Here is a 25,349-nt window from a genome sequence, read left to right as displayed (position 1 = left end):
CGAAGCGGAATAATACCGTAATTTACAAGCCCACCAGGAAGATAAAGGAATACCTTAAGCCTGCCAAGGACGCTCGCAAACCATTGGAAAAAGCTGGAGTGAATAGGATCCCATGCAGCTGTGGTGATGTTTATGTGGGTACCACTAAAAAAACTGTTTCTAAACGTTTGGAAGAGCACAAGGGAAATTGTAGAAGAGGAGAAACGGAACGATCAGCTGTTGCGGAGCATGCTTTCCAACCAGGGAACCACAATATTCGTTTTGAGGAGACGCAGGTACCAGCGGCCACAAGCGGATATTACGAAAGGCTCTACAGGGAGGCAATCGAGACGCTAAACACCCAAATAATTTCAACCGAAAGGAGGAGGACGTGAAATTAAACGCTTTATGGATGCCGGTGTTAAATAAGATGTGTACCACCCGTCCACTACTGGGTGATGGCAACGGCGATCGACGGCGACGGACAGCGGCCAATTGCACACGTGACGTCACGCTGCGGCGCGGGAGCGCGCGGACACGGAATTTAGCGGCAGTCAGTAGCGAGCCAGTGGGTGTGTTGGACCTTCCATCGAGCTACGGACCCCCTTGAAGATGTCTCCCGCAGTCGGAGACGAAACGTTGGGAATAGACACAGAATTCGTCAACCGACCACGGCATAACAGTCCGGATGATTATAATGGACATGACCCCAATATTTGTCGTCCGCCAACGGCTAACACCCCGGCGAAGTAGCCCCACGGAAAGCTCGTTACAGCTTCTTTCCTCAGCTCATACGTCCACCAAAACTGGCCACTACGACCGGCCACCACAGCAGAGCGCGCTGCGTGAGATCATACAGGGTTTCAAAAATGACCGGTATATTTGAAACGGCAATAAAAACTAAATGAGCAGCGATAGAAATACACCGTTTGTTGCAATATGCTTGGGACAATAGTACATTTTCAGGCAGACATACTTTCGAAATTACAGGAGTTACAATTTTCAACAACAGATGGCGCTGCGGTCTGGGAAACTCTATAGTACGATATTTTCCACATATCCACCATGCGTAGCAATAATATGGCGTAGTCTCTGAATGAAATTACCCGAAACCTTTGACAACGTGTCTGGCGGAATGGCTTCACATGCAGATGAGATGTACTGCTTCAGCTGTTCAATTGTTTCTGGATTCTGGCGGTACACCTGGTCTTTCAAGTGTCCCCACAGAAAGAAGTCACAGGGGTTCATGTCTGGCGAATAGGGAGGCCACTCCACGCCGCCTCCTGTATGTTTCGGATAGCCCAAAGCAATCACACGATCATCGAAATATTCATTCAGGAAATTAAAGACGTCGGCCGTGCGATGTGGCCGGGCACCATCTTGCATAAACCACGAGGTGTTCGCAGTGTCGTCTAAGGCAGTTTGTACCGCCACAAATTCACGAAGAATGTCCAGATAGCGTGATGCAGTAATCGTTTCGGATCTGAAAAATGGGCCAATGATTCCTTTGGAAGAAATGGCGGCCCAGACCAGTACTTTTTGAGGATGCAGGGACGATGGGACTGCAACATGGGACTTTTCAGTTCCCCATATGTGCCAGTTCTGTTTATTGACGAAGCCATCCAAGTAAAAATAAGCTTCGTCAGTAAACCAAATGCTGCCCACATGCATATCGCCGTCATCAATCCTGTACACTATATCGTTAGCGAATGTCTCTTGTGCAGCAATGGTAGCGGCGCTGAGGGGTTGCTGCGTTTGAATTTTGTATGGATAGAGGTGTAAACTCTGGCGCATGAGACGATACGTGGACGTTGGCGTCATTTGGACCGCAGTTGCAACACGGCGAACGGAAACCCGAGGCCGCTGTTGGATCACCTGCTGCACTAGCTGCGCGTTGCCCTCTGTGGTTGCCGTACGTGGTCGCCCTACCTTTCCAGCACGTTCATCCGTCACGTTCCCAGTCCGTTGAAATTTTTCAAACAGATACTTTATTGTATCGCTTTTCGGTCCTTTGGTTACATTAAACCTCCGTTGAAAACTTCGTCTTGTCGCAACAACACTGTGTTCTAGGCGGTGGAATTCCAACACCAGAAAAATCCTCTGTTCTAAGGAATAAACCATGTTGTCTACAGCACACTTGCACGTTGTGAACAGCACACGCTTACAGCAGAAAGACGACGTACAGAATGGCGCACCCACAGACTGCGTTGTCTTCTATATCTTTCACATCACTTGCAGCGCCATCTGTTGTTGAAAATTGTAACTACTGTAGTTTCGAAAGTTTGTCCGCCTGAAAATGTACTGTTGTCCCAAGCATATTGCAACAAACGGTGTATTTCTATCGCTGCTCGTTTAGTTTTTATTGCCGTTTCAAATATACCGGTCATTTTTGAAACACCCAGTATGAATAGCGATATCGATACATTGCGAGAAAGCCGCCACGTCTCAGATACACATATCATTTACTGTCTGGAAAGAGTCACTGTGGGGGTAAGAACCAATCAAAGGGGTTTGTGTGAAAAAGTAGTATAGCCCACGACACGAGAATACCCTTATTTTAGTCATCGAGTATTTGAGAATGGGAGCACTTACAGACTTGCAACAGTCTTTACACATAATTTCGAACTTCTGCGAAACTTTCTGTCGCTGATGACCCCCACAAAATGATGAAAAAAGCTTACCGCTTACTACATGTTCCGTGTCATGCTGTAAACCTGCCACATGAAGCACGATATTTTGAATTATTACTTCTTTGCTACTATCTGCATTTGTGACACATTTTGTAGACAGTTTTCACATATACCAGTGAATAATTACATCATCATACGACACGTATTTCAGGTGATATGACGTCATAAACACTGATACGCTTGAAAAAAGTGTCGCATAATGCAAGACGTTTCAATTCATTACTTCGACGCTACTAACTCTATTCGCAACGTTTTCCGCAAGTAGCATCGACATCTGCCGCCGAATGTACAAAAAAGCTACATAGGTGTCTAAAATTAAATCAACAAACTGCTATTTCCCCGTCCTGTGTCTAATTCACGGTATAATCATACATACTGTCAACAGATATCGTTACGATCGTGTTCTGCACGGAAGATGGCACTCCGATCAACAGACAACCACTACAGCGATGACGTTAGTGCACCTATCAAGCGGGGCAGCGTTTGCACGGAAGTCCCACACTCACAGACGGTACGGTACGATACAGAGAAGACGCCTACCAGGCTCTCTGCGGTGGTGGGCCGTAGGGAGAATGGAAGTAGAAAAGAGGTAAATTGATGTGGCCCGACGGCTTAATGTATTCGTTCTGTTGTTTCTCGGATGAGGTGACACTTTATACAGACAGAAACTATATTCCGAGGACCAGGACAGGGGCGGCCACGTGTGACATCAGAAAATGTGGACCGTTAATTGACTGTAAGGGCACGACTGTACCGCATTACTACTGCACTGCAAGTGGCAACTGACTTTGCAGTATCCCCTGTATGTGTTGTATCGAGGCAAACGGTGTACAGAAGGCTCCAGTGGTGTGGCCTTTAGTATTGGAGATCTGCTGTCTCTTTACTTCTAGCGTGTCTTCACAGAAGGGAACGTCTAGAGCAGGGTCATGAGCATGCCACATGGACTGTCGAACGGTGGGTCAATGTTCTTTTCACAGATGAGTCCCGATTTGGTCCGGTGAGTGATTTTCGACGGATGCGCAACTGGAGGGTACGTGGAACGCGATTTAGAGATCCAAAGATTGTGGAAAAGAGACTGATATCGAGGAGGATTCCTGATGGTGTGACAGGGATTATGTTGACTACTCGAACATCTCTTCATGAAACGGGAGGGGTGAGGCAGCAAAATTTAACTGTAACTCAGGTACCGTGAGGAGATCTTGGGATCCCATGCGGGGTTATTGCGAGGTGATGTGGATCGAGATTTCGTATTGATGGCGCATAGCGTCGCCTGCTCGCTCTCCCTATGTCTGGGATGCACTAGGGAGACGGGTTGCATCGCCTCTGCAGGGAGAATGGGCGTTATTGCCTCAATATGAGACTGATGACATCATTCACAGCGTGCCCCGTCGTTGTCAGGCCTGTATTGCTGCCAGAGGTGGTCACAGCCTATACTGAGCACATTAACCATTATTCATAATGTGAAGGCAAATCCGTTAAGTTGGGGAAAAAAAACGAAGAACATTTTTGGCCACAGTTATGCATGTTGCAGTTGATTATGTTCTGTATTCTTTACATTGTTTCTACTTTATTATCACCTGTTTATGCTGTTTTGTGGCATAATGAATGCAACCTTGCAAAATTTCCGTCTGTGATTTAATTTTGGACACCAGTGTATATCACTGTACGACAAATATGACATCATAAACAGTGAGATGCTTGAAAACTGCAGTATCACGCATGACGTTTTAATTTATCTCTTCTTTCCTACGAACTTTTGTCGCATTACATTTTGCAGACGGTATCCACGCATGTCGCCGAATGTGCATAGAATGGGAGGTGAAAGAGGAGGTGGAATTAGAGGTGCGGAAGGAGATGGACAGGAGGACAGGAGGAGTTAGGGGTGGAGGAGGTGGACAGTGGGCGGGGAAGAAAAATATGGGCTAACTGAAAACTGGACTCTCAGCTATATTCATATATCAGTACAAAGAGCTTTTACGTGGTCGTTAACAGTTTCACAACTGTATAGTTGCAGTCAAGAACTCACTACAAACAACCGTAAACAAAAGACTGTCATTTAATAGGTAACCGTATTGACTATAAATTACGAAACAAGCTGTAGTTACAGAATGGCAGACAACATAGCGTTACTCTACAAGCTAAATTTAACCCCTGAACTGCTGATTATGTAAATTACAGGGCTGAGGGAGGTCTTGGCACAAATGAGAGGTTCGGCAAAGCGAAACAACCTAGTAGAAATTGATTTGTTGAAAATATATGTTTAAAGTGGGATTTTACCCAGACGTGCAAGCCGAATTTTAATGTTCATGTTCATGTGTCTTTCTAGATTTAATATTTCTTTTCGCCCTCTTGCTTTTGAATGTAGACAACGTTGCGCATCATTAAACGATAGGCCGAGTTTTTCTTAGCAACATGCGCCCCTCCAGTCTCCAACACGTAGTTTTTTATGAGGACGATTCTGATACTACAACTCAAATCGACCACACTACACTCTAAGATGTGTACATGCATATTCGTATGAGGCCAAACAAGAAAAAAAACAACAGAATTCAGTTTATTAAATTCAGATTTATATTTCCACTGTGTGTTGCTCCCTCCAGTGCAATAGAACTCTGGTGTATTTCATATTTTAATATTCATTTTATTTCGATGTACGCGAACTTTACACACAGCTTTTTACTCAGAGGAAAATAGGAGAGTAACGAGACAATCATACTTATGTACTGCTCAACAGTCACCCCGAATTTGATCTGTTAGACAACCACCTTGAGAGAACTTATAATTTTTTCCAAAATGACGATACTTATTAGAATATGCTGAAAATTTGGGTGTCAGCTTTCTCTTCGAAGAGGTGCCTTGATGTACAACGCGTCCTGCTTGATTAGTATCTAGGCACGATGGCAAACCTCTCACGAATATGGAGGTATTATCTGCCTTCTGTGTCCCAGCAGCAGAACTTGGCCACCGCCTTCTTCAGCTGTTGTCAGAAATAGTAAGAAGTTTATTGAGTAAAGGTCACTCCAGGGCATGTGCAACCGGACATAGAAATAGAGTAATTGAAAGTCCAGTGCTCGAGAAATTGCTTTCGTTCACAGACCGTTTCACACTTTTAAGTTGTCACGAATGAAGGGGTGTTGCATACAAACACGAAGTGTGTAGCTGCTCCTCAGGCAGTCACTACTTCAACCAGATTTTTTAACCTTGATATGTGTACCTTCATGAGGAGCAAGATCTAAACACACTAGGCACCTAATTTTCTTCGTCTTCCTTCGCTGCTTTTTCGTTTAGATTGTGAACCACACTGTCTCTCCACAGTTGCTGCATTTTAATGTATCCTATTAAGCGTACAATAAAATTTTCGATTTGAGTGGTATTGCAACAATAAAATAAAGATCATTTTCTTTATATGAGATACAAAAGTAGTGAGTTCGTTGAAGGTTAGAGACATGCCTCCACCTCGGCTGTTCGCAGCTCGTGGTCCAGTGGCTAGCGTTGCTGCTTCTGGATCGGGGGCCCCAGGTTCGATCCCGGCAGCGTTGGGATCTTCTCTGGTCGGGGACTAGGTGTTTGTATTGTCCTCATTATTTCATCATCACCATTCGTGACAGTGGCTGGACTGGACCTTGTAAAAGTTGGGAGTTTGTACGGGCGCTGATGACCGCGCAGTTAAGCCCGCCACAAACCAAACACCACCACCCCGGCTGTTAATTTCTTAATTTGCCAGTATTATTATTTACTGCATTTTACACGGCTGACAGACTTTGGCTTACAAACCATTCTCAAGTGATGTCACGAAACACCAACACCTTACATCCAGGCTGCGTGTTGATTACTCACTTGAGAACTGTCGGTGTTTTGATATCTTATTTTGATATCCTACTGGAGAATGAGACGTAGGGCTGAAACTGGCCAATCGTTTAAAATGCACTAAACAAAAATACTTGCAGATCAAACAATAACAACTGAGGTGGTGGCATGTCTCGAACCTTCAAAAAGAATATGGGCAAGAAACTCCCGTACGCGACAGCATATTGGAAACTTGAAAAGTTCGCAAGACTGTTAAAATGACTCCCTTATGCGACATTCTGCCGAACAAAATTTCTAGCCGCCGTGGAAATGTCTTATAACAAGATGAAATAATAAGTCGGCAAATACGTAGCAGGTTGGTGATCTCTTTCACGTGTCCCATATACGAGACGGCTTTCTTTTTTTCTTTTATAAGAAATTATTGTCAACTTCACGTGCAACAAGCGTCGCTGAATTCATTGTAATTAACAGAAATCAATGTGTTTTCTTCGAAAGTGTGTCAAAACATAGCATGTAAAAACGAACGCAAAATAAGAGCCAGCAATTAAAGAATTACGCGTGTTACGTGACGCTTGCTTTTGAACACAGACGACTGCGAGAAAATATTCCGTTTAACGACAAGTCTCTAGACAAACAGTTTCATTTGATCCAAAGATGTGCGGTACGAAACTAAACGGCTGGCCATTAAAGCTCGAGCACCAAGAGGGCGGCATGCAAGAAACGGAAATTAGCGTAAAGTATGGGAGACCGGGGTTATTTGGAATAAGGGGCTAGTCGTCTCACAGCTCCCATTTTCTGCCACCGTGGAATTAAGAGTTCTGCCGTCTTGTAACTCAGGAGTAACTCAGGTACGCTTGAGAGATCCTGTTTAATCAGCTTTCCGGCAGATGAATAAACGTTTTCATTGCAAAAATCGAACTAAGGTACTACTGACGGTGGTTTCGTGGTAAAACGTTGGCGTCCGTTTCGCTTCTGATATGGCCGTGGCGATTGTTGGTATACGAGGGCTATTCAGAAAGTATGGAAAGTTTCCGCCTGGCGCCGCTAGGCGCGCGCCGATCGCTTATATTTTGGTTTGTGAGTGCTCAGCAGCTCAGTCGGCATAAATCCCTGACAGCGGTAGCGTCTCTGCGCCTATGGTTTTTTCGATATTCGAATTTTAAATGTGCGCTGCAATTGAAAATTCCGTCAGTTGCGAGGTGCGGTCTGAGATACGGTTTTTGTTGGCAAAAAAACCTAAAACCCATAGACATTTATCGTGAACTGTGTGAACTGTAAGGAAACAACGTAATGAGTGAATGTTCTGCCAGGAAATGGTGCATTCGGTTTAAATTATGGCCGAACCAACGCTCATGATGAAGGGAAGAGTGGACGCTCGAGCACTGTGACTGACGACCTTGTCTTTAAAGTTGATGAAACGTTAGTGAAAACCGTCGCTTCACAATAACGGAGCTTTCCCTTTCTTTTCCACATGCTTCACCGACTTTGTTGTTTAAAACTGTCACTCAAAAGCTAGGCTACCACAAATTTTGTGCAGGACGTGTGTCCAAATGCTTACAGAGCACCATAAAGAACAGTGAATGGGGTCAACGTTGACATTTCTGGAGGCCTACCACAAACACAGTGATTCATTACTGGATCGAGTCGTAACCAGTATCGAGACGTGGGTGAAACACATCAAGTGGGAGACAAAATTACAATCCATGGAAATGTTTGCAGACCGTGTGAGCAAGGAAGTTGATGGCGTCAGTGTTTTGGGGTAGGTGAGGTGTGCTTCTTATTGATTTTCTCGAACGTGGAGCAACCATAAATTCTGCCCGGTACTGTTAATCTTTGCACAGCCTTGGAAGAGCAGTTCAAAACAAACGCCGAGGAAAGCGGACGTTCAAAATTTTGTTTTTGCACGACATTTCCCGATCTCACACGGCAAACAGCACTAATGAACTCCTTCATTCAAATGGGAAATTTTCTTTCATCCGCCCTACAGCCCCGATTTTGCACCAAGCAACTTTCACTTGTTTCTGAAGATGAAGAACTGGCTTGCAACGCAGCGCTTTGATGACGACGCGGAACTCAAGGCGGGCGTGACTCACTGAAGTCTCAGGTGGCAGAATTTTACGACGAAGGTCTTTCAAAGCTTGTCCACCGCTATCGTAAGTGTTTTATGTGTTTGGTGACTATGTGGAAAGATAGTATGCCAGTCGCTCTTACAGATGAATATAATAAAATGTATTTCTTGTACTTAGTTTTATTTTTAATGCCAAAACGTTCCCTAGTTTCTGAATAGCCCTCGTAGTTAGCTAGAGGATCTGTAGGCTTACGTATGACAACTTGCGCCACACCTACGCCAACTAAACCACCCATTACTGTTCATCAGAACAAAAACAAAAATCTGTAATAATGAATAAATACAAATCATGACAGAATAAATTCGTCTTTCCGTCATAGCCAGGCCACGGCAGCCATCCAGCGAAGGCTGAAAACAGACTTACTGGAAATCGTCGGTTTTAATTTTCTTCTGTAGATTCTGATGACGGCATGTCAAGTATCCCGGAAATGATGACAGTTTGGCCTTCCTTAATGACAATTCAGAGGCTGAGGAACCCTTTTCATGGTGAAGAGCTTTTACCCTCATCCCTCTATATAGAGCCTAATGCTTAATTAATAATTTTAAGAATAATAATTACAAAGGAAATTTGCTGATGCCATACTAGAGACAAAACAATAGTGAGTTCGCTCGCGAGCATGTGTCTCAGCAAAATTACGCACAGGTACACAATCAGTCAGCCTTATGACTTTTCATATAGGGTATAGCGGGGCTATTCCCCTCATTTCAAATGTGATCTCTGTCTAATATGACATGAAATGTTTTAAAAATATGTCAATGTGATATGATTATAGCATTTCAATTGTGAGTATATTTCAGTATATAAAAGGTCAAAATTCCTTTACACGAACAAAGTATTATACAAACATCTGAAGAAGGCAGAAATCACAAGATACAAAACTGGTGGGGCTATTCCATCCAGTCAAGAAGCTACTCTACCCAGTATACATGAGTGCCAAAATCATAAGCATTTACCACAAGTAAACATTTTTCGTCCTTTTGCACCCATACACGCGTCGTGAAATCGTGTAGCACGTTGCTAGCACTTTATCCAGAGGAGCTGCGTATAACACTTGTTACTATTTGTTTCATATCTTCCTCGGACCACGAGGCACTTGGCTTTTTCTTTTGCACATACGGATTATCTGAAAAGAAAGCGCGTTGTTTAGAATTTCGCAGTAAAACATCAGTTAAAATAATAGTTTGAATGAGCAAAAAACGCCCCACGTGTATGAGGCGAAATAGTCCCAGACATTTCAAAAGACATGGCAAATCAGACCTTCGTAGAAAATGTCAGCAATATTTGTTGGTACGCAACTGTGTAACCTGCTCTTATACAGGTGACAATAAGAGTTTAAAGTTTCACGTTATTGAGCATGATAGATCTTAATTTGCTAGGTTTTATGCTTTAAGTGTGGGAGTAATCCATCACAATTCGCTTACCTGTACAGTTTCTTATTTTTTCTATCAATAAAGTGACAGAAAACGCCGTTACTACAGTCACATGCGGTGACACAGATACTGACACACACTGAAGGCAAAACGCTAGTGATTCTATGAGAAACTAGCCCACTGTCACAACATTTCTTATTTCAGGCGGATTAATCCCGCGATCAGAATACTCCCGCTGTATCATACACAGAAAATCTGTAACATACAATCGTAGGCTATTTTATGGTATTTCTTCTAGCCTTGAACTTCTTTACCTCCACTTCTTCTTCTTTGAAGACAATGTTACGGCGTACAGATTGCTCTGTTTAAGTTTCTTGCTTCTCTGAAGTATTACAGGAAACGGTGAAACAGATAAATAGATCATGCGAAATGAAGAACTAATCAGTGACATTAGCTTATAATTATTAGAATTAATATGTATCACATTATTGGTGAACTGAACAGAAATTGACGTCCTCTCTCCATCAAGGACGGGAAAAGACAGACAGTACAAGATCGATGAAACATCCGATAGAAGTTTTTACAAAACATAAGAAAATTAATGTTCTTTTTTTCCTCGATATCTCCATAGGCTTGACTACTATGGGCCTACCGCATTTTAATATTTTCAATAAACTACTTAAGCGAATTAATGGATAAAAATAAGAAGAGAAAAACAAAACATATACCCTTATAGGTAAACCAGTATTAAGTCACAATGCAACTGCCCCACCGCTTCCCATCCCCTCCCCTTCGCCACCCTACGGCGGTGGTCCACGATTACTGGGCGACAGTATACAATAGAGGTGTTCTTTCTCCATACAATCATAAGATTAAATTTTATTTTCAGTCACAACTTATATTCTATCTTTGGCCTGACCGGGGTTTGAAATACCTTTATTGACGACCAAACTTCATTTACAGGGTGGCGCACGAGATGTGTTACCATTTCGTTTTTGAATACAAACTTTATTGTCAATAGAATCTGAAAGGGACATATACTACAATGAAGAGCCATCCATGGAGATTTGTTCTAACTCAGCACATGCTCAATATGTCCACCATTTCGTTTCCTAACTTCCTTCAAACGAACACTGAAGTTAGTGATTACGGCACATTTCTTCCGTAATTTCACTGCAAGCTTGAAGAATAAGTCTTCTGAGCTCCATTAAATCACGTGGACGTTACGGGATTTTTTTTTCCTTTAGGTACCCCCAAAGAAAAAAGTCACATGGATTGAGGTCTGGACTATTGGGGCGCAAATTTTTTCCGTCATTGAAGCGATCTGGAAACATGAGTGAAATGATCCGCATGTCGAAATGCTCGTGTAAAAACTCCAACACAGTGTTTGCAGTACGTGGCCTTGCTCCATCTTGCATGAACCACTGCGTGTTGAAGGGCAAGGCAATATCAAGATGCTGTGGAATGAAGCTATTGCGAAGCATGCTGAAATAACGCTCGCTGTTCACAGTATCTTCAAAGAAAAAGGGTCCAATAAGTCCGTGACTGGAAATTGCTGCCCACACTGTAATCCTCGGAGCATAATGTTGTCGTTCATGAAGCACTTGTGGGTTTTCAGTGACCCAAAATCGTACATTTTGTTTGTTAACCACACCGTCTAAATGAAAATTCGCCTCGTCTGAAAACTAAACGTTGTTGAGAGTTTCTTCCCTAACCTCCGCCCACTGAGCAAACAGTAGTCTCTGCTGCTTGTGTTCTTCAGTGAGCTTCTGTGCATATATCATCTTGTATGGGTACATATGGAGGTCACTTTTAAGAATGCGTTGAACGGAGCGTCTGGATATTCCCAGTTGCGCTGCTGCCTTTCTACACGATTTCTCGGGACTTCTCTGTACAGCAACTCGTGCCGCTTCAATATTCTCCGGCGAACAAACAGGCTTTTGACGAGGTCGCTTCGCTTCCAATACTGTTCCTTTCTGTACAAATTTATCGTACAACCTGTGGATGGTCTTCTTGCAAGGGACCCATCGTGTGTTAAACTGTTGTCGAAAAGGCCTCTGAGGCACAACAAGTCTTTTCGTTTCACAAAAAAATAACACGACTGCCGATCGTTGCTGTGTCGTCAGTCTTCCATTGTCAGCCATTGCTGCTTACTTGTCTCTTAGCGGCAGTATCGTGAATTACCCGTCATTTCGTAACTCATTTGTTTTTCCAAGCTCAGCTGGTACTGCTGTAGAGATCCCAGCGGGATATCTAATGTGCGCCGTAAATTGTGAAAAAACAATTGGTAACACGTTTCGTGCGCCACCCTGTATGTACACCCTAGACGTGCCAGCTCTCTCTTATTTTACAATTCTATTTATTATTATTTTTACTATTGTTATAACAATTGTTCCCCTTTAGGAGAGCGATTGAACTTGAATTCATAATTTCATTTCCGCACTTTTTCTTCTTTCCTTCCCAAAAACTCTTCATCCCCTCAGAATGCTCCTTCTCCATTCTCCTGTCCATATTTTACCAGGCTGGCGCGATATTCTTTCCTCAAACTTGACACTTGTCATTTTATTCCGGCACTCAGTGGGGTCTTCGTGATATTTCATGTTGGTCTGCTGGAGATCTCTTTGGACTTCTTTCAGCCATTCTGTGCCGCATTTACTCTTTGTTATAATATTGAAAATTTCCTTCATGCTCTAGAGTTTTCCATCCTGTAGATATGTGAATAAAATTTGGCTCGGCGTTTTCTGATTTCGCCTGTTACTGTGTTGGTTTTTATATAGAGCTCGTTTTGTTGTCTCTTCATCCAAATGCCGTTGTCGTTGATTGCCCCGTAAATCTTTCTGTGATTTTTTCTTTCCTGCTTCTCTATTTCCCTAATTTTCGAATGACCATTAATCACCATTGTTTCATCTGGGTACATTGCTTCTAGAAGAAACACTTTTCTATAGTGCCTTAAATTTGCGTTCCGAAACGCACTTCTTATAATGCGTCCATGTTAGATTGTAGGCCTTCTGGAGCTTGGTGATTCTTTGCTCACTGGCGACCGGGTTTAATCCTGAGGACTGTATAGTTTCTCTGAGATATTTAAAATGCCACACTTGTGCAATTTTACCATGTTTTTTGATTAAACGGGATTTATTTTCTGGCTGTATTTCCACATATTTGATTTTTTCATAAGATATCTGTAGCCCGGTTTTTTGTGAAATATCATTTTTTCTACTGCTTGAATCACTTCAGTTCTGTTATTGGTGACTATTGGAATATCGTCAGTGAAAGCAAGGCATTTGTCTTTAATTCGGTTCTCTATTTTTATACAAATTTGGATGCCATCTACATGCTATTCCCATTCCCTGATGATCTTCTCTAGAACAATATTGAAAAGCATTGGGGACCGTCCATCACCCTGTCGGACTCCAGTTTTGATTTCGAATGATTCTGATATTTCGCCCACGAATTTCACTTTGGATGTTGTTCCCGAAAGTGTCTGTTCTGCGATTTTTCGTGCCTTTCGGTCGATCCCAAATTCTTCCATGATTTTAAAACGGGGTGGATCGTACGCTTTCCTGAATTCGATGAATGTAATTACTGTGTTTCAGCATTTCCTCATTTGTAATATCGTCTTTAAGCACCAGATCTATTCCGCACCTGATCGTCCTTTCCTGAATCCGGCCTGGTATTCACCAATTAGTGGATCTGCTTCGGATTCCATTCTGTTTCAGAGTGATTTGGAAAGAATTTTGTAAGCTACTGGGAGCAGGGAAATTCCTCTGTAATTGTTGATGTCTGTTTTGTCGCCCTTTTTGTGTAGCGGGTGAATTAGAGCACATTTCCAGTTCTATTTACATATTCTGAAAGTTTAATTTTCCAAATCTATGCCATGACAAACGGCATGTTCAAAGTTAAAAGTCCGCGCTTCTGCGGAGTAACCGCTACACGCCTCTTGCAGGGCTACACTCACACACGTTAAGCAATGTTTGTTCCGTGCGGGACGGTCGGGGTGGCCGGGCGGCTCTAGGCGCTGTAGTCTGGAACCGCGTGACCGCTACGGTCGCAGGTTCGAATCCTGCCTCGGACATGGATGTGTGTGATGTCCTTAGGTTAGTTAGGTTTAAGTAGTTCTAAGTTCTAGGGGACTGATGACCTCAGAAGTTAAGTCCCATAGTGCTCAGAGCCATTTGAACCATTTGTTCCGCGCGCACCTCGTAAGTCCGTTGGTGCAACACGGCTAGGCGGTACAGTTTGCTTTCAGAGGTTTTGGGTAAAGATGAATTTTATGTCGTCAAAATGTCCACAGAGCTGCTCTGTAGTGTAGTGTCTACAGGCGAGTGCGTGAGTGAGAGTTTCTGGTGCTGCAACGTCAAGGCCCATCGTTTCCGACCTGTGGTACTGGGACCATTTCGTGTGTAACATATTTCAGTGTCCAAGGCTAGCCCGTACATTCAGCAACACGTCGAGATCTCACCAAATTTCAGGTAAGTCCATAAACGTTTTCACATTATGGCGTCCTTTGTAGCAAAGCACAGCGTCCCTCGCCACTACAAAAGAACCAAAAACGGTTGGAAGCACCCGCTCCCTCACTCACTGTAACACGCGTAAACGTAAACTCTTTACAGCTCACGCCAAGCGTTTGATAATTAAATAGACAGAAATCTGCCAAGGATAGTACTTCTACTTATGGCATGTATCGGTTAGAAAAATGCACCGATGATGACTGATATCAGTCAAAATCGATTTGTAACTACATAAATAATTTATGTTCCCGCGACTGGTTGCTGCATTCCTTATAATTAAATAATTCCTCTTGATGTCTGCATTGTCGATACGTATGTGATGTTGCATATACAAAATAGGCATTACTGATCAACATCATATGATTTAACCTAAACATACATAAGGCGTTATTCAGCTGTTGCTGGGACGTCGGGTACGTGTAAGGTACAATTTACACATATTAACATCTAGAGTCAAAATTACATTTATAACTTATGCAGAAAACAACATTTCATTACCAATATATGTCATTTAAGATTTTACTTTCACCCTTAGGAAGCATATAAGAACATCTAATGACATTTTAAATACATAATATTTGAAATTTTCTTTGATCATTCAAAGGCTGTTACTCTCTGACAGGTTTTTCATGAGCAGGGAACTCCTTTAATCTTTCATTTCAAGGAATACCTTACATAGAATAATGGTTAAAACTGTTTTCTCAGTATCAAGGTTGAAAGGACACTATACATAAAACCGGCTGATGATATGCATAAACCACTGTCCTCACATTTCGTCTGAGTCACGCGCCTGTAAATCCAGATTGCTAACGAAAGAGAAGAAATCATCATTACGCGCTAACCAACACATGCAGACAGCTATGCTTAGCCCTGCTTCTCTCAAGTCTACTAAGAATACGTCTACTGATCTACAAGGAATGGTGACATGGAGTGAAAAGATTTATCTTCTGCTGAAACCCTTGATCTACAAACCACATATAGCGTATACACATATCTTCAAAATACCACTCTTGTGTATAAGATATAGTGTATCAAGAAAATGTTGTACAAGAACATTCAAATAAGTCGTGATCACGTGTAAATGCATCATGAATACCCATATTTGGGGCTCATATCAGCAGCTTGGGTTTTTTTACTAGGCGATCTGAAAACGTTTTGCCTTGGAAGTACTAGACCTTAACTTGACTTAAAAACGTTATACCTAACGCAGTCACTTCATATACAGACACCGTCACATTCATACCCATTTATATAAATATAATGACTCATATTGCGGTGTTGTCCGTTTTCTTTCGTACCAGCTACCTAAATTCTCCTTCCTGCCTTTACTAGGTCGTGTCCTTGGATCGTTACCTGGGATAGAAACTTATAATAACTTATAAATTAAGAATGTAATCGCTCCATGGCCATACGCACATCTTTTTAGTTTAAACACGTGGATGCAGAAATTCATCAACTCCTTTTTAATTCTCAAAGCCAGAACTTCTTTCAAAAGAGCGCGAATATTGAGCGCATGTCCGCCGTTTCGACTTGCCTTTTCACTTCTTCCGTATTCCCGTTACGATTAAACGTGCAATTAATAAGTGGTGTTGTAGACAGGCACAACCTCATTATCTTTCGTAATTTTCTCAGAATTTGATCATAGTCCTGAAATTCTTCTTTTTTTCGTTGTATATAGTCACTTTCCCTACAGTATTTTATCCATTGTGGATATAATTACCGTGTAAATTTGCAAATACTGTGAACTGTAGTGAAGTGTTTAGATGGTTTTCTGTACTTAGTTACTTTTTCTTCCTCTGTAAATTTTCTTTATTTTAAACCTCCTTACTGTATAAGTCTTATCCTTAAAGTGTAGACAACTCATTTTCCATAGTAACTATATTAAAATCCTCAGAACATAACTTATTCAGTGGCTAGATTCCAAGTCTGCGTTTTCTCCGGCGTGCAAAGTGGCGTGATGGATTTGACTGTATCTGTGCATCCGCTGAGGTTGCTGACCGAAGTGTTAGCCCCTAATATGCCTGCACTTGGTCTCCCTCTCATAATGTTACTTCACGGTTTTACGTCTCAAGTGCACTGTCATATTGCTTTTGGAAAATGTACATATTGTAGAATGAATCGGCACCGCTGCTATGGTGTTTGACTTTTAGGCTGCATATAACCTTTTCACATTACTGTAACTTACCGTGTTTAAGTTTAAAAACATATAAACAAATAAAAAAAAATTTTCTCTTAAAAAGCAAGTGAACAGTTGCTGTATACATATTGTATTGAATATTTAATTTGCTAGTGTACAGTATTTTAAGTGAGGTTTGACCTTTTTCCAGTTCTATTAGTGTACAAATTCTCTTAGATCCTTTTGGAGATAAAGACATTTGCTCTTTCCACTATCAGGGTAGGCTAATTTATATGCATCTGGATATGGGATTTTAATAACCACAAATGGCCCATTGTAAAAAGCTGAAATTTACGATTGAACTTTCCATATTTCGTAGGTTTAGGGTGCGTACATGGTAATACCTCTTGTCCTGCTTCAAACTGTGAAATTCTATGAATATCCATTCTTTTTGGTTTGCCTGGGCGTGAAATCTGGGTACTAATGTATATGTCTTACCTTATTTGTGTCAAAAAATTCCTTCAATCTATTGCCTACGAAGTATGATGCTTTGCCCATTAATAGTATTCATGGCTTATACACTCTCGGGAGATAATCTTCTGTAATCCTAATACTAGAACCTGCAGTGCCAAACCGCACTGCGTACATCTTAACATATTTTGTAAAGGCAAAAACGTAATTGACACCTCCCTTCCCTTGAGGATAGTGTCCGGCAGCATCCAAGGACACTAATTCTAAAGGTTTTGCGGGCAGTGTGGGATGTAGTTCAACCAACTTGAACTTGCCTCAGTGCTTCGTCTGTTGGCAAGTAATGCACTTCCAAATTGCTTGGAGAACTCGTCTCTGGAAGTTGGGAAAATTGCAGTACGTATTTATCTTTACGGTGCATTTGGAGGACCCATAGTGACCTCATACTTCGTGAGTGTACAAGCCTCCCTTGTATATAGTACAGAATTTCTTCAAATTCTCGTCGTTATTTTCAGACAGTTTCGACCTTACTTTTCTTCATCGCTGGTCTTCCTCTTGCAATTGCCCAAATCCTTATACACCTAGACACTGGACTCACATTCGGAAGGACGACGGTTCAATCCCGCGTCCGGCCATCCTGATCTAGGTTTTCCTTGATTTCCCTAAATCACTCCAGGCAAATGCCGGGATGGTTCCTCTGAAAGGGCACGGCCGACTTCCTTCCCTAATCCGATGAGACCGATGACCACGCTGTCTGGTCTTCCCCAAACCAACCAACCAACCAACCTTATACACCTGTTCATAATATGGTTCGTGTGCCTTGTCCTGCCTAGCCTAATTTCAGAATTCTGTTCTGTGAATTCTAAGAATTCATCGAGCTCTTGAGATAATCTTGACAAGGCATTTGGGATTATGTTTTGTTTAACCATGATTTATACGATTTCAGAACTGAACACCTGGAACTACATACACCACCTAGCTAACCTTCGATGTAATAATCTGCCTGTCAACAGAAAAGAAATTGCTTGATAGACACAGCAGACATTGGCATGCTTGCCCCACAAGTAATCCTCAGATTTTAATGCCCATGTAATCCCAAGAGCTCTGTAATGAAATAAGACTTCTCCGATTCAGAAAGTGTTCTACTAGCAAAACTGATTATATTGGGTGCTGGTTCCCCATCATCATCAGTGATCTGAAATAAGTATCTTCCGAGTCGCTGTGAAACAGCATTTGTACTCAAGCAAAACTCCTGCGACATGTCAGGGGGGGGGGGGGGGGGTGGAATATGTTTGCACATAGTAAGGCTTTCTTTATTTTGTAGGAGTGTGTTTGACATTGTTCAACCCATATCCATGGATTGCTTTTCCTCAAACGATTCTGCAATGCATCACTTTTCTATAACTGATCTGGAATGAATTTCCAAAAAAATGAATCCAAACCAAAATATGCCTTGACTTGTTTTTTACTCCATGGCGATGGGAAATGTTTGATAACATCAAGTTTTTCTGGATCGGATAGTATACTTTGTGGGGAGGTAATATGACGCAGGAATTCGACCCTTTCTTTTCCACACGCCAAATTCGTTAAATTAACTGTAACCTCATATTCTTTAAATCGGTAAAACACCTGTGTCAAAAGCCTCACATCTTCTTCACATGTGGGAGTACCCATTAATGCGTCATCAGCATAGAGAGTGACTCTTCTGCGGAGTTCCAGTCCCAAAACTATGTCTGAGGCTGAAATGACAACACCCGCGCTCACGTTCAAGTCAATCTGCAACACACGAAATTCATAACTCCTGCTCCCACACAACAAAGGCTGTGTACTTCCTTCTATGTTCATGTCGTGTTATTTGCCAATACGATTCTTTTAAATCAATTGTAGTGAGGTATTTAAGATTGTGAAATTTCGGTAACTGTTCTTCAAGTTGTCATGACGTATGCTACAGGAACAATGATTTTGTTTATACTTCGGGCTTCAAACACAAGCCTGACACTACCATAGTATTGGAGCAATGTATGTACAAGCACAATGTACCATTATCCAAGATGGCGGCCGTGACATCACAGACACACCCTGTGACGTCATCCAAGTTGGCGGCCGTGAAGTCACAGACGCACCCCCAGTGACGTCATCCAAGATGGCGGCCGTGATGTCACAGACAGACCCTAGTGACTTCAATCAAGATGGCAGATTTTGGCAGGAAGTTTGAATTTTGGTGGGAAGAAGGCCAGTTGGGCTATCTCCACTAATCTAACCCCCTCCCCCAAAGAAAATGGCCAGAAGTTCATATTCCAACATCATAATGCGTCACACCTAGGAAAATGGCGGGAAAAAAGGATTTGTCTTTATTATTTAACCAATTTCAAGCATGTGTGTTCGCCACTGAGTTAGGACTCTAACTGGCCTACTTCATATCCCTGCCATCAGAGAGCGCCACCCTCACGTCAGATCATGACGCAAGTGCAGTTAAAATGGTTCAAATGGCTCTGAGCACTATGGGACTCAACTGCAGTGGTCATCAGTCCCCTAGAACTTAGAACTACTTAAACCTAACTAACCTAAGGACATCACACACATCCATGCCCGAGGCAGGATTCGAACCTGCGACCGTAGCAGTCGCACGGTTCCGGACTGCGCGCCTAGAACCGCAAGACCACCGCGGCCGGCTGCAAGTGCAGTTATTCAAGATGGCTGCACCCATTGTGTCCACTACGTGGCTTGGTACACTGAGGATGCTGTCGTGACGTCAGCGAGTACTGTTATTCAAGATTGCTCTGATACCCCGAACAAGCCATGCCATCTGACAGTTCGCAAGCACGTTGGGGCTGCTGACAGCTGCCATGTCGCCTGACAGCGAGCATGTAGGACCTCCCGGTCGCCGCAGCCAGTGTATGGGACTGCACTAATAGCATGCCGTTGGCCTGCCTGCAGCAGCAGCGTAACTGTACATCACCGGTTGACTCCACAGCCTCAAGCCTGCACCTTTATACTCGCGCCGTACATAGTCTTGTGTAAATATGCTAACTAAAGTAACACCCACGTTGCCCATATAACTTATCAGTTACCTAAATACTTCATTCCATTTCAATTTCAATCATATTCAATAAGTCAATTCGCAATTTCAATATTCAGTGATCAAATGGGAAGTTCCACATTTTCCCGTTATCAGAGCGGTTATCATTCATGACCTAGCACCCCCCATACCAAGAATGCTGCACGCCTATTGGCTACTGCACTAATCACGTGTTTCGACATCGCATAGGTTAGCAAATTAGTTCACTATACTCTCAACTACCTAGTTTCAACTACTTTTCAAGTTCCATATCGCCACCTCATCCTAGGAATGGCCGCCGAGTTTGAATTCTAGCAGTAAAGAAAGGTCATTTGCGGTTTCGCTACCAACCTAAGAAAATTGTTGCAAACGAAGCTCACCACCACTAACCTAAGCCTCCAGGGCACAATCTCTTCATAGGGTTGCTGGTAAAACGACTCAGGCCACACTAGGCTTATCGAGAGATGAAGGAATGTGCTTTATTCATCTGTGCGCAGTTTATTTAGGAATGGAGTATATGTATCACAGAACACACGTTGTGACATGCCCCACAGCATACAGACCTGTAAACTACTCCAACATAACTCGTGTAAAAGGCTCTACACACACGCTTGCTAATTGTAAACTGTCAAAAATAACGCATTGCACAGCCTACAGACATGGGAACCACTTGCAAATATTGCAATGCATTTATGTTCAGATAGCCAAACAATTCCTAAATTGTCAAAATAATAATCCATGCTAGACACTCTGCTTGCTAATCGGCAACTGCCGAAATCATACACCAGCCTTTATTTAAATAATTAGAGGCAACACCACCACCCAGTGTAATCGCCTCTTAGTCCATAGCCCATGTGACTTAAATCATATTGGTACCACTAGAGGACGCTCTAATGACATCAGGTAATGACTCAAGTACTGTCATCTATGATGACACCACCTAGTGGGGTCACCAAGAGCTCCAGACAGCAACTCTCTTAGTACATTTCATCACCGCCAGACGACGCCACCGTGACACCAGCTGATGATGCAAGTACAGATATCCATGATGGCGGCAAACAGTATGTTCTCCACGAGGTCTGGTACTCAGTACCACCTGTAGAGGACGCTGTCGTCAATTTCCTGAGCTAAACCACGCTGGTTAGGGAAAATGGTGGATTGCTAGGGAGAGTAAGGATGGAGTGCACTCTTTTTATTTTCAAATACACCGATACAAAGCATCCACCCAGATGTGCCTGGGGGGGGGGGGGGGGGGCCATGTAGCACAGCCCATAGACACGCAACCAACTCTTAATTTTAGTACACAATAGCAAACTGCTACTAAATAATTCTTCACACTGATGTGTAGAAACGCTCAGTACTCGTAAACTGTCCAAATAGCGCACAGCAGGGCCGACAGAGTAGCTCACGAAATAATGCAATCAACGTGCGCAAACGCAGTCCACCACCCCCTGTCAAGTAGAGTACACAGGAGGTAGCGATAAGTGATGCATCTGTCAGATGTCAATTCACGCACAGCCCCTGCTTGGCTTCCAGAAGCATGAGTTGGCGGTATCCCCACTCATACGTACCACAAGAGAAATTCCTATCCATTAGACACTGATAATGATGCGACCGCATGTACGGTCGACGCGGCAGTCAACTGTCCCGACGCGGCCCCGCCCACATCCCGAACGCTGCGGCATCTCATTCATACTTCATTTCAGAGAAAGTCCTATCCGAATACGTGTTCACCTAGACACACGTGCTGTCGTGATCGGGTCGGAAGGGCAGCTGTGAGCTACCCCCCAAAGCAGGCGAGAATTGTATGTAGCCACCGTAGATGATGCGACCCGACAGGGGCGGTGGCTTATTTATATTGTGTGCTCTCCAAGCCAAACAGAACGCATGGGGCGTTCCTAACTACCCACACTCTTACTGCAGTCCAGCGGAGACGCTGAAGAATTCCATACCACAATAGCAGAACCTGCTTTCCCCTTACCGATTGGCCGGCTGCGGTAGCCAAGGGTTCTAGGCGCTTCAGTCCAGAACCGTTCGAGTGCTACGGTCGCAGGTTCGAATCCTGCCTCGGGCATGGATGTGTGTGATGTCCTTAGGTTAGTTGGTTTAAGTAGTTCTAAGTTCTATGGGACTGATCACCTCAGATGATAAGTCCCATAGTGCTCAGAGCCATTTGAACCATTTGAACCTTAGCGATTCTAACGGACCATAAGTGATGTTTGACTGACGCTTCACCACGCATAGCTACATACCACAGCGAAATGAGGCAGCCACAGCTCGGGTCCCGTGCGCCCCATCACAGACCCCAAGCCAGCGTCATCGAACACCGGTGAAAGCTGTATGCCTCTATACAGTCACTGTTATACTGTCATAGCATTCCGAAGCGTGTTCCCGCCAGTCTCATATTCGAGGCATCTCCAGGCGCTACTTGTCTTTACCACTGAAGGCAGAATAGCACAGAACATGATGACACACGCGCAAAACAACACGTACCAGCGGCAGTGTGACTGACACATCGCCATCTGAAACATTCTCAGTGTTATTCTTAAGTCACATGGCTTTGTGAAAAAAAAAAAAAATCAGCCAAGTCCAGGTCTCTGTAATTTTATAGTGCCCCAGAAATAGTAAACCCCCGCTTTCTTGTTGTCTCACCTTGTATGTGCCAATAGTCCTACCCTAACAGAACCTGTTTACCAAAATATCGCCAAATCCAGTCTTCCTCCCGAACATAATGTGATAGCCTCCCTGCTCTCAACATACGTAAATGTTCTCACCGCTCCTATATCCCACCACAATCAAGCATTCACATTGGCTCTTATCGAATTTGCCAGCCAAATTACTAAAGCCGTCGGTATCGAAGCACCATTCACCATTTCTTTCTGGGGCTTTCTGTCGTTATTTTGCGAAGATTCCTAAATTATACCGACAATTCCCTCAATCTGTACACACCCAACCTGTTCTTTATTTTTACAGACGCTACATTCAGTGGTGATAAACTATTTTACACTGATCACCATTTTGCACCGACAACTAAACATTGTAAATTTGTCTACAGGTCATCAAATAAAAACGATACCTGCAAGAAATTTGATCGTCAAACCGATCTCCAACCAGCGAATATATCACCGAGTACGGTTTCGAACAAGTAAAAAAGCAATTCATATCACCCACCATACCAAATGATCCCCTATACACAGCGAACTGAAGACACTCTCAGAACTGATGTGCACAAACGCGTTACTCTTTCCGCTTTCTTTCTCGCATTTATACAGACATCTCCAGACTCGTCGATTGCAAGAACACCCGGATTTTCGCCATAATATTATACAATTTTCGCCGTACTTCTCGATATCAAGGAAACAGCATTAGCCTCTCGATCGCTAACGAAACATAGTGCACAAGATATAGACTGTAAATTATTTCTCCACAAACACCAAACTTTACCTAGTTGCTGTAAACTAATGACTAACTAGAAACAAGTGGAGTAAACTGCTATTCGCACTCTCGGAATACCGAAGTTGGTCATCTAACAGATTCCAGATGATCAATGTTCCTTACAAACCAACTAGGGTCTTTCCCACGTCTAGAGAACAGGCGAATGTGTGTCCAACGCACCACAATCGATCTTCCCTCAACTAAATAAAGGCACCAAATGAGCAGAAGTAGTCAACCGAACAATTTGCATGGGAGGGAATAACGCTCCACCACAAATGCTCCATCTTATCAAAGTAACACCTGATCACGAAAGCCGCCAACACATACTAAGTTCTAGTTCGCTATTCGGTCGTCTGGATCAGGGTTTTGTACAGTCGAATCTTGAACTGTCTGGAGAGAGGTTTGGACCGAAGCAGTTGTGCTAGGCTGTGAGACATGGAGTATCCGGAAACAGGACTTCCATAAGCTCCTTGTTTTTGAGAGAAAAGTGCTTCGGAAGATCTTCGGTCCGGTTCTGGATGCAGATACAGGGGATTGGAGGATCAGATACAACCAAGAGCTTGTGGAACTATGCCAGCATCCCAACATAGCAGGAACTGTGAAAGCCAAACGAATGCAGTGGGCCGGCCATGTGGCCCGGATAGAGGATCACAGATGGCCTACAGGAAAGAGACCGCCAGGGAGACCCAAGAAGCGTTGGAGGAATGGACTCCATGAAGATTTAAACCAAGCGTCAATAGATGTGGAAGAATGGCGGATAGCAGCAATGGACAGAATACAGTGGAGGAGGAAACTTGTAGATGCGTGCGGTCCACTGGGCCTGATCACGTAGTAGTTGTAGTAGTAGTTGTAGTAGTAGTATTAGTAGTAGTATTCGGTCGCTAGAAGATGGTGAAGTTAACTCTGCTACATTCCTACACTCCAACAGGCCTGCTACCATTAACACAGGATCCTGAAGAATACCACCACAGACTTTGCATACATGGAGAGATTCTAGAAAACCCGTTACATATATCTTCTATCCCAACTGAACGGTATTTGCCAAACACCGAAGAATCGGAAATACAATCTGTTGACCTCTGTGGCTCTGGAAATACCTGTACCGTCCTTACAACTGGACAAACTCTTCCCTTCGCTATCATATTATTGCAAGTCAAATACTTACCTTTCATACAAGAGCACATAGACATTTCCGTTACACAAACATATGTACTTTATAAACCTGATGCTTAAATGAGAATATATCACGCACCCAGCACTAATACTAAGTATAATATTACCTCTTCAATAACTGGATGCATAAAATATCTAATAATAGTGACCGAAATCAACGATCCATGTGCATGTCTCTTACGTTCTTCCTGCGAGTCATATCACCATGTCATAGATGTAATCGAGCAGATGTTGAAGAAAAAGTTCCGATCCCAACAACTACTGCTTGTTACTCTCACAAGCGCTCTTGGTTCTACAGGTGCACCCCAAGTATCCATGTTAAAACCTATAACCGCTTTACGAATCGAGGTACGACATTACCTCTGATTAAGGTGGTGTTTTCCGGACAAATACCGTGACGGCGATCGTAGGAATACGTATTATCAGCCAACGATGGAGCCTAGGGATAAAATCACTGAAGTTTGAAAGTGATTCGGCTAAGGTTGGTTGGTTGTTTTGGGGAAGGAGACCAGACAGCGTGGTCATCGCTCTCATCGGATTAGGGAAGGATGGGGAAGGAAGTCGGCCGTGCCCTTTCAGAGTTACCATCCCGGCATTTGCCTGGAGCAGTTTAGGG

This window comes from Schistocerca piceifrons, chromosome 4 (genome assembly GCF_021461385.2).
Source record: "Schistocerca piceifrons isolate TAMUIC-IGC-003096 chromosome 4, iqSchPice1.1, whole genome shotgun sequence".
Lineage (NCBI taxonomy): Eukaryota > Metazoa > Arthropoda > Insecta > Orthoptera > Acrididae > Schistocerca > Schistocerca piceifrons.
The sequence above is the reverse complement of the archived record's forward strand: the minus strand, read 5'-3'. Positions refer to the sequence as shown.